The sequence below is a fragment of the Elephas maximus genome, chromosome 2 (assembly GCF_024166365.1).
Source record: "Elephas maximus indicus isolate mEleMax1 chromosome 2, mEleMax1 primary haplotype, whole genome shotgun sequence".
NCBI classification, from domain to species: domain Eukaryota; kingdom Metazoa; phylum Chordata; class Mammalia; order Proboscidea; family Elephantidae; genus Elephas; species Elephas maximus.
In genome coordinates, this window is record NC_064820.1 from 186,844,362 (window position 1) to 186,854,025 (window position 9,664).

At 38.4% G+C, this 9,664-nt stretch overlaps 1 non-coding gene across 1 annotated transcript; it reads right to left on the reverse strand.

Annotated features, from left to right (window-relative positions):
- Positions 1 to 8,400: 8,400 nt before the first annotated feature.
- Positions 8,401 to 8,508, reverse strand: LOC126070780 (U6 spliceosomal RNA). The gene has a single exon (XR_007516300.1). It is a non-coding gene; the product is annotated as a U6 spliceosomal RNA (small nuclear RNA).
- Between the last annotated feature and the right edge of the window lie 1,156 nt (positions 8,509 to 9,664).

Sequence of the window (9,664 nt, forward strand, 5' to 3'; positions counted from 1 at the left end):
ATGGCCTCCCACTTTGTTCTTCTTTTTCAGTAATGCCTTATTTATCCAGGGCCTCTTTCCCTTCCCTATGAAGTTGGTGATTTGTTTCTCCATGTCATTAAAGAATGTCATTGAGATTTGGATTGGAATTGCATTAAATGTATACATCACTTTTGGTAGAACAGACATTTTTATAATGTTAAGTCTTCCTATCCATGAGCAAGGTATGTTTTTCCACTTACGTAAGTCTCTTTTGGTTTCTTGCAGAAGTGTACTGTAGTTTTCTTTGTATAAGTCTTTTACATCTCTGGTAAGATTTATTCCTATTTTATCTTCTTGGGGGCTACTGTAAATGGCACTGATTTGGTGATTTCCTCTTCGATGTTCTTTTTGTTGGTGTGCAGGAATCCAACTGATTTTTGTATGTTTATCTTGTATCCTGATACTCTGCTGAACTCTTCTATTAGTTTCAGTAGTTTTCTGGAAGATTCCTTAGGGTTTTCTGTGCATAAGATCATGTCATCTGCAAATAGAGATACTTTTATTTCTTCCTTGCCAATCTGGATGCCCTTTATTTCTTTATCTAGCCTAATTGCTCTGGCTAGGACCTCCAACACAATGTTGAATAAGAGTGGTGATAAAGGGCATCCTCGTCTGGTTCCCGATCTCAGTGGGAATGCTTTCAGGCTCTCTTCATTTAGGGTGATGTTGGCTGTTGGCTTTGTATAAATGCCCTTTATTATGTTGAGGAATTTTCCTTCTATTCCTGTTTTGCTGAGAGTGTTTATCATGAATGAGTGTTGAACTTTGTCAAATGTCTTTTCTGCATCAATTGATAAAATTATGTGATTCTTGTCTTTTGTTTTATTTATGTGGTAGATTAATTGTTTTTCTAATGTTGAACCATCCCTGCTTTAAAAAAAAAATTTTTTTTTTAATCCCACTTGGTCATGGTGAATTATTTTTTTGATATGTTGTTGAATTCTATTGGCTAGAATTTTAATATGGTTTTATCTTCTTGGTGTATTGTCCCTTTAATCATTATATAGTGTCCTTCCTTTTCCTTTCTGATGGATTTAACTTTAAAGTCTGTTTTGTCAGAAATTAATACTTCTACTCCTGCTCTTTTTTTGATTGTTTGCTTGATATATTTTTTTCCATCCTTTGAGTTTTAGTTTGTTTTTGTCTCTAAGTCTAAGATGTGTCTCTTATAGGCAGCATATAGATGGATCTTGTTTTTTAATCCATTCTGCCGCTCTCTGTCTCTTTATTGGTGCATTTAGTCCATTTACATTCAGGGTAATTATGGATAGGTATGAATTTAGTGCTATTATTTTGATGTCTTTTTTTGTGTGTTGTTGACAGTTTCTTTTTCCCACTTAATTTTATGTGCTGAGTAGATTATCTTTATATATTGCCCTTTCCTCATATTTGTTGTTGATTTTGTTTCTGCTGAGTCTTTATTTTTTTCTTGTATTTTATTTTGATGAGTAGGGTAGTTTGTCTCCTTTGTGGTGACTTTATTATTTACTCCTATTTTTCTAAATTTAAACCTAACTTTCGTATCTTCCTCTCCATATGGAAGGTGTATGACTACATTTTTTAGTCCCTCTTTATCATTCTAACATTGTTTTCTTTTATATAATAACATCGTGTTCCCCTGTTTTGAGCTTTTTTTTTTTATAGTCTTGCTTTTTTTTTTTTGGATTTCCCTGTCTGGGTTGACTTCTAGTTGCTCTGCCCAGTGTTCTACTCTTGGGTTGATACCTGATATTATTGATTTTCTAACCAAAGAACTCCCTTTAGTATTTCTTGTAGTTTTGGTTTGGTTTTTACGAATTCCCTAAACTTGTATGTATCTGGAAATGTCTTAATTTCACCTTCATATTTAAGAGACAGTTTTGCTGGATATATGATCCTTGGCAGGCAATTTTTTTTCCTTCAATTTTTTAAATATGTCATCCCATTGCCTTCTTGCCTGCATGGTTTCTGCTGAGTAGTCCAAGCTTATTCTTATTGGCTTTCCTTTGTAGGTTACTTTTCATTCATCCCTCACTGCTCTTATAATTCTCTCTTTATCTTTGGTTTTGGCAAGTTTGATTATAATATGTCTTGGTGACTTTTTTTTTTTACCTTATGTGGAGTTCAATGAGCATCTTGGATAGAATATCTTCTCATCTTTCACAGTATCAGGGAACTTTTCTGCCAACAAATCTTCAACAATTCTCTCTGTATTTTCTGTTATCCCTTCCTGTTCTGGTACTCCAGTCACCCGTAGGTTATTTCTCTTGATAGAGTCCCACACGATTCTTAAGGTTTCTTCATTTTTTTAAATTCTTTTATCTGACTTTTCTTCAAATATATTAGTGCAAAGTGATTTATCTTCAAGTTCAGAAATTCTAGCTTCTACTTGCTCAGTTCTGCTCCTCTGAATTTCTATTGAGTTGTCTACTTCTGTAATTCTATTGTTAATCTTCTGAATTTCTGATTGCTGTCTATGGATTTTTCCAGCTTATTAAACTTTTCATTATGTTCATGAATAATCTTTCTAATTTCTTCAATTGCTTTATCTGTGTGTTCCTTGGCTTGTTCTGAGTATTGTCTCATTTCCTTCCTGATGTCTTGAAGGGTTCTGTATATTAAACTTTTGTATTCTGCATTTGGTAATTCCAGGAATGCACTTTCATCTAGAAGATCCCTGGATTCTTTGTTTTGAGAGCCTGTTGAGGTGATCATGGTCTGTTTATGTGACTTGATACTGACTGTTGTCTCTGAGCCATCAATAAGTTATTGTATTAGTTTATGCTTGCTTGCTTACTGTGTCGTACCTTCTCGCTTTGTTTTGTTTTGGTATACCCTTACGGGTTGCTTGAGTGAGCTAGCTTGATTATTTTCACCTTGGGAGCTCTGATGTCCTGTCCCCAGATGACTAGAGCTGTTATCAGGTATATCAGTCTAGGAGTCCATTCAGTTTTCTTTTATGAATTCAGCTTGGGTTTCCAGGTAGCTGATCATCAAGTGTGTGGTACAGGCTCTGTCCTACAGTCTTAGAGGGCAGGGGTGATTGGCGTATATACTGGTATCTGATTGCAGTAGGGGGTCACACTCTGAACAAGGCAGGGGGCTGAGAACCAACTCCCTAGTGTCTCTGAGGAAAGAGCATCCCTGTTCCCTAGAGTGTGCAGGTGGGTGGGTTCTGCAGAGGGACCATGGGCACCCAAAGTTTTTGGTTGTAAGGACTGGGAGGTACCAGTTACCTTTGGACCCCTGTCACGGGTGGCTGGGTGATCTGCCTGGAGCTACCAGTCCTTAGGTCCCGGATGTGGGTAGGTGAGGACCTTGTTTAATACACAAAGCAATGTCAAACATCAAACACCCACCTCTCCACCACACAGCTGAAATGGTTGGAGTCTGCCAACAAGGGCCTATTCTCCCAAAATAGGCCCACACAGGTCCATGCAGAAGGGAAAGGTGCTCTAAGTCCACGGACCATTTATGCCTGGACAGGAGCTGCTTCTGTCCTGAGCTCCCCCAGTTAGTGGAGCTGGCAAATTATCTTTTCCCTTAAATGCAAATTTTTTCCTTCCCCGAGGCCTGGAGGATGGCTCTATGTGCTCAACAGTGCCTATCTCAGGCCCAGGGAATTCATCCGCTGAAGCTGGTTTGCAGGTGTGGGGACGCGTTAAAATATACGCAAGTACTTAGCTTTTGGAAACCCTGGTGGTGTAGTGGTTAAGTGCTGTTGCTGCTAAGCAAAAGGTCAGCAGTTTGAATCCGCCAGGTGCTCCTTGGAAGCTCTACGGGGCAGTTCTACTCTGTCCTATAGGGTCGCTACAGGGTCACTATGAGTTGGAATCCACTCGACAGCAGTGGGTTTTTTGGTTTTTACTTAGCTTTTGCAGAGACCGCCATTCTCCTCAGGTTCTGGAGATGTGAGTAGGCCGTGCGGCTGGCTGCTTCTCCCTGAGGAAACTTCGGCCTAACGCTAGTACCAGCCCACCACCGCAGCCGCTCCCAGAATAGCGCCTGAGGGCTCCCCATGATTCAGGTCCGGTAACTCCTCTCTGCGTCTGAAAGGTCTCTTCCTCCTCCTGCCCCTCAGTTCATTTTCTAAGCTTGCCTTTGAAGATCAGGGCTCCCAGCTTGGCACAAATATACTCGTTTCACTTGTTTTTTGGGGTCTTTGTTGTAAAGAGGGCTTGCTGGAAGTGTCTGTCTATTCCACCATCTTGGCTCCACCTCCTTCTGTCTATATTTTTCTTGATATTTTGTTTGCTTGACCCAACAATAATTGAATGAGGTGTTGAAATCTTCCTTTTAGTTGTTACTTCAACTTTCACTTTATTTCCTGGCTACTTTATTAATTGCATATGTATTTTAAGTTATGTCTTCTTGATTAAATTGGATTATCTGTGATTATGTGATAATCTCTATTCCTAATGACAACATTTGTCTTCAGATTTATTTTGCTTCTCTTAATACAGTTGCACAGGTCTTCTTTAGGTTAGCGTTTGTCTGATCTTTTTCTACCCTTTTACTTTCAAACTGTCTAGGTGCTTTTACTTTGGTCATATCTATTATAAAAGCCCCCCCCCTTTTTTTTTTAACTTTCAAACCAAATCAAACAGTCTTTTTAATAGGCAAATTTAGTCCATTTGTATTTATTTGTGGAAATATTTCCACTTGTTGCTCTGACTTTTCTAGTTTACATTTGTCCTGCTTTTTCTTTTTTTAAAATAATTTTTATTGTACTTTAAGTGAAAGTTTACAAATCAAGTCAGTCTGTCACATATAAGCTTATATACACCTTACTCCATACTCCCACTTACTCTCGCCCTAATGAGTCAGCCTGCTCCCTCCTTCCAGTGTCTCCTTTCGTGACCGTTTTGCCAGTTTCTAACCCTCTCTACCTTCCTATCTCCCCTCCAGACAGGAGATGCCAACACAGTCTCAAGTGTCCACCTGATACAAGTAGCTCACTCCTCATCAGCATCTCCAACCCATTGTCCAGTCCATTCCATGTCTGACGAGTTGTCTTTGGCAATGGTTCCTATCCAGGGCCAACAAGAAGGTTTGGGGACCATGACTGCCGGGATTCTTCTAATCTCAGCCATACCATTAAGTCTGGTCTTTTTATGAGAATTTGGGGTCTACATCCCACTGATCTCCTGCTCCTTCAGGGGTTCTCTGTTGTGCTCCCTGTCAGGGCAGTCATTGGTTGTGGCCGGGCACCATCTAGTTCTTCTGGTCTCAGGATGATGTAAGTCTCTAGTTCATGTGGCCTTTTCTGTCTCTTGGGCTCATAATTATCTTGTGACCTTGGTGTTCTTTATTCTCCTTTGATCCAGGTGGTTTGAGACCAATTGATGCATCTTAGATGGCCGCTTGTTAGCATTCAAGACCCCAGACGCCACATTTCAAAGTGGGATGCAGAATGTTTTCTTAATAGAATTTATTTTGCCAATTGACTTAGAAGTCCACTTAAACCATGGTCCCCAAACCCCCGCCCTTGCTCCACTGACCTTCGAAGCATTCAGTTTATCCAGAAAACTTCTTTGCTTTTGGTCCAGTCCAGTTGAGCTGATCTTCCCTGTATTGAGTATTGTTCTTCCCTTCACCTAAAGCAGTTCTTATCTACCATTTAATCAGTAAATAACCTTCTCCCACCCTCTCTCTTTCCCCCTCTCGTAACCACAAAAGAATGTGTTCTCCTCAGTTTAAACTGTTTCTCAGATCTTATAATAGTGGTCTTATACAATATTTGTCCTTTTGCCTCTGACTAATTTCACTCAGCATAATGCCTTCCAGGTTCCTCCATGTTATGAAATGTTTCACAGATTCATCACTGTTCTTTATCGATGCGTAGTATTCCATTGTGTGAATATACCATAATTTATTTATCCATTCATCCATTGATGGACACCTTGGCTGCTTCCAGCTTTTTGCTATCGTAAGCAGTGCTACAATAAACATGGGTGTGCATGTATCTGTTCATGTATAGGTTCTTATTTCTCTAGGGTATATTCCGAGGAGTGAGATTTCTGGGTTGTATGGTAGTTCTATTGCTAACTTTTTAAGGAAACACCAGATAGATTTCCAAAGTGGTTGTACCACTTTACATTCCCACCAGCAGTGTATAAGAGTTCCAATCTCTCCGCAACCTCTCCAACATTATTTTGTGTTTTTTGGATTAATGCCAGCCTTGTTGGAGTGAGATGGAATCTCATCGTAGTTTTAATTTGCATTTCTCTAATGGCTAATGATCGAGAGCATTTTCTCATGTATCTGTTAGCCGCCTGAATATCTTCTTTAGTGAAGTGCATTTTCATACCCTTTGCCCAATTTTTAATTGGGTTGTCTTTTTGTGGTTGGGTTTTAACAGAATCATTTAGAGATCAGGCGCTGGTCAGAGATGTCATAGCTGAAAATTTTTTCCCAATCTGTAGGTGGTCTTTTTACTCTTTTGGTGAAGTCTTTAGATGAGCATAGGTGTTTGATTTTTAGGAGCTCCCAGTTATCTGGTTTCTCTTTGCCATTTTTAGTAATGTTTTGTATTCTGTTTATGCCTTGTATTAGGGCTCCTAAGGTTGTCCCTATTTTTTCTTCCATGATCTTTATCGTTTTAGTCTTTATGTTTAGGTCTTTGATCCACTTGGAGTTAGTTTTTGTGCATGGTGTGAGGTATGGGTCCTGTTTCATTCTTTTGCAAATGGATATCCAGTTATGCCAGCACCATTTGTTAAAAAGACTATCTTTTCCCCAATTAACTAACACTGGGCCTTTGTCAAATATCAGCGGCTCATATGTGGATGGATTTATATCTTGGCTCTCAATTCTGTTCCATTGGTCTATGTGTCTGTTGTTGTACCAGTACCAGGCTGTTTTGACTACTGTGGCTGTATAATAGGTTCTGAAATCGGGTAGAGTGAGGCCTCCCACTTTCTTCTTCTTTTTCAGTATTGCTTTGCTTATCCGAGGCTTCTTTCCCTTCCATATGAAGCTGGTGATTTGTTTCTCTATCACCTTAAAAAATGACATTGGAATTTGGATCGGAAGTGCATTGTATGTATAGATGGCTTTTGGTAGAATAGACATTTTTACTATGTTAAGCCTTCCTATCCATGAGCAAGGTATGTTTTTCCACTTAAGTATGTCCTTTTTAATTTCTTGTAGTAGAGCTTTGTAGTTTTGTTTGTATAGGTCTTTTACATCTTTGGTAAGATTTATTCCTAAGTATTTTATCTTCTTGGGGGCTACTGTGAATGGTATTGATTTGGTTATTTCCTCTTCGGTGTTCTTTTTGTTGATGTAGAGGAATCCAAGTGATTTTTGTATGTTTATCTTATAACCTGAGACTGCCAAACTCTTCTATTAGTTTCAGTAGTTTTCTGGAAGATTCCTTAGGGTTTTCTGTGTATAAGATCATGTCATCTGCAAATAGAGATAATTTTACTTCCTCTTTGCCAATCCGGATGCCCTTTATTTCTTTGTCTAGCCTAATTGCTCTGGCTAGGACTTCTAGCACAATGTTGAATACGAGCGGTGATAAAGGGCATCCTTGTCTGGTTCCCGTTCTCAAGGAAATGCTTTCAGGCTCTCTCCATTTAGAGTGATGTTGGCTGTTGGCTTTGCATAAAAAAAAAAAAGTGTGGTTTTTTTTTTTTTTTTTATAGATGCCCTTTATTATGTTGAGGAATTTTCCTTCAATTCCTATTTTGCTGAGAGTTTTTATCATGAATGGGTGTTGGACGTTGTCAAATGCCTTTTCTGCATCAATTGATAAGATCATGTGGTTTTTGTCTTTTGTTTTATTTATATGGTGGGTTACATTAATGGTTTTTCTAATATTAAACCAGCCTTGCATACCTGGTATAAATCCCACTTGGTCGTGGTGAATTATTTTTTTGATATGTTGAATTCTACTGGCTAGAATTTTGTTGAGGATTTCTGCACTTATGTTCATGAGGGATATAGGTCTGTAATTTTCTTTTTTTGTGATATCTTTACCTGGTTTTGGTATCAGGGAGATGGTGGCTTCATAGAATGAGTTAGGTAGTATTCCGTCATTTTCTATACTTTGAAATACCTTTAGTAGTAGTGGTGTTAACTCTTCTCTGAAAGTTTGGTAGAACTCTGCAGTATAGCCATCTGGGCAGGGCTTTTTTTTGTTGGGAGTTTTTTGATTACCGTTTCAATCTCTTTTTTTTTTGTTATGGGTCTATTTAGTTGTTCTACTTCTGATTGTGTTAGTTTAGGTAGGTAGTGTTTTTCCAGGAATTCATCCATTTCTTCTAGGTTTGCAAATTTGTTAGGAGTACAATTTTTTGTAATAATCTGATAGGATTCTTTTAATTTCCGTTCAAAGATTGTTTTTTTATGTAAATCTTTTTTCCATGAGTTTTTGTAGTAGTGGTCTCATACAAAAATATGCAACGCTTCACAAATTTGCATGTCATTCTTGCACAGGGGCCATGCTAATCTTCTCTGTAGCATTCCAATTTTTAGTAAATATGCTGCCGAAGCGAGCACTGCCAAATAACTTTAGATGTAGAAACATTAACCTTGTTTGCTCAATAAATGCACCGATTGGAACAAAACATGAAACAGACATTTTGCTTTCAAAATTTACATAGCTCTGTGCATAGAAGCTAATACAATCCACCCCCCCTTCTCCTGAATAAGTTTATTTTGAATGAAAGCCTTAAAAAAATAAGATTCTTAAGATGGCAGACACAAGTCCCTGATGTGGGTGATAACATGGATTTTCAATTATTTCTGTACCCTTGAATTTTTGCTCTTCAGCACGTATTTCCAATTGCCTGCAATACGTCTGACACCTGGAGATCTACACTACACTGAAAATCTGTCATTTCCACAGTAAACTCATCGTTTCCTTTCTTAGCCCCATCTCATACTTTAGCCATCCTAGTTTCTATTTTGAGTCCTGGTGGCATAATGGAAACCCTGGTGGTGTAGTGATTAAGAGCTACAGCTGCTAACCAAAAGGTGGCCAGTTCGATTCCACCAGGCACTCCTTGGAAACCCTATGGGCCAGTTCTACTCTGCCCTATAGGGTCACTGAGTCAGAATCGACTCCATGTAAACAGTTTGGTTTTTTTTTGGTTGGTGGCATAATGGGTAAGCACTTGGCTGCTAACCGAAAATGTTGCTGGTCCGAACCCACCAGTGGTTATCTGCTCCTGTAAAGATTACAGCCTAAGAAACCCTATGGTGGCAGTTCTACTCTTACATGTGGTCACTGAGTCAAAATCAACTGGACAGCACACAACAGTTCCTATGTACTTCACATGGTAGTCAAATTCCTAACCTTAAACGCCTGGAGTCTAAACAATCAAATAGATAATTTGAAAATGCAGAGGTCAAATTTCTAACTTTTTCTTGTGGGGGGGTCTTTTTCAAATTTAATAAACATTGTACAGAAATCCATATTACCCACTGCTTAAGGACAAATGAATCCAAACTAGAACTAACTCATTTTCATGTACGTATTTATTTCAACTGCTCACACATGGACATATTATGGTTTTTGTTATGATTTGTATTTTTCTGTACTAAATTTTCAGCAAAAAGTTTTTTACTTTAAAAAATATACATTATATTGTACTTTAGATGAAGGCTGCAGACCAGTTTCTCATTAAACAATACACATACTGTTTTGTGACGC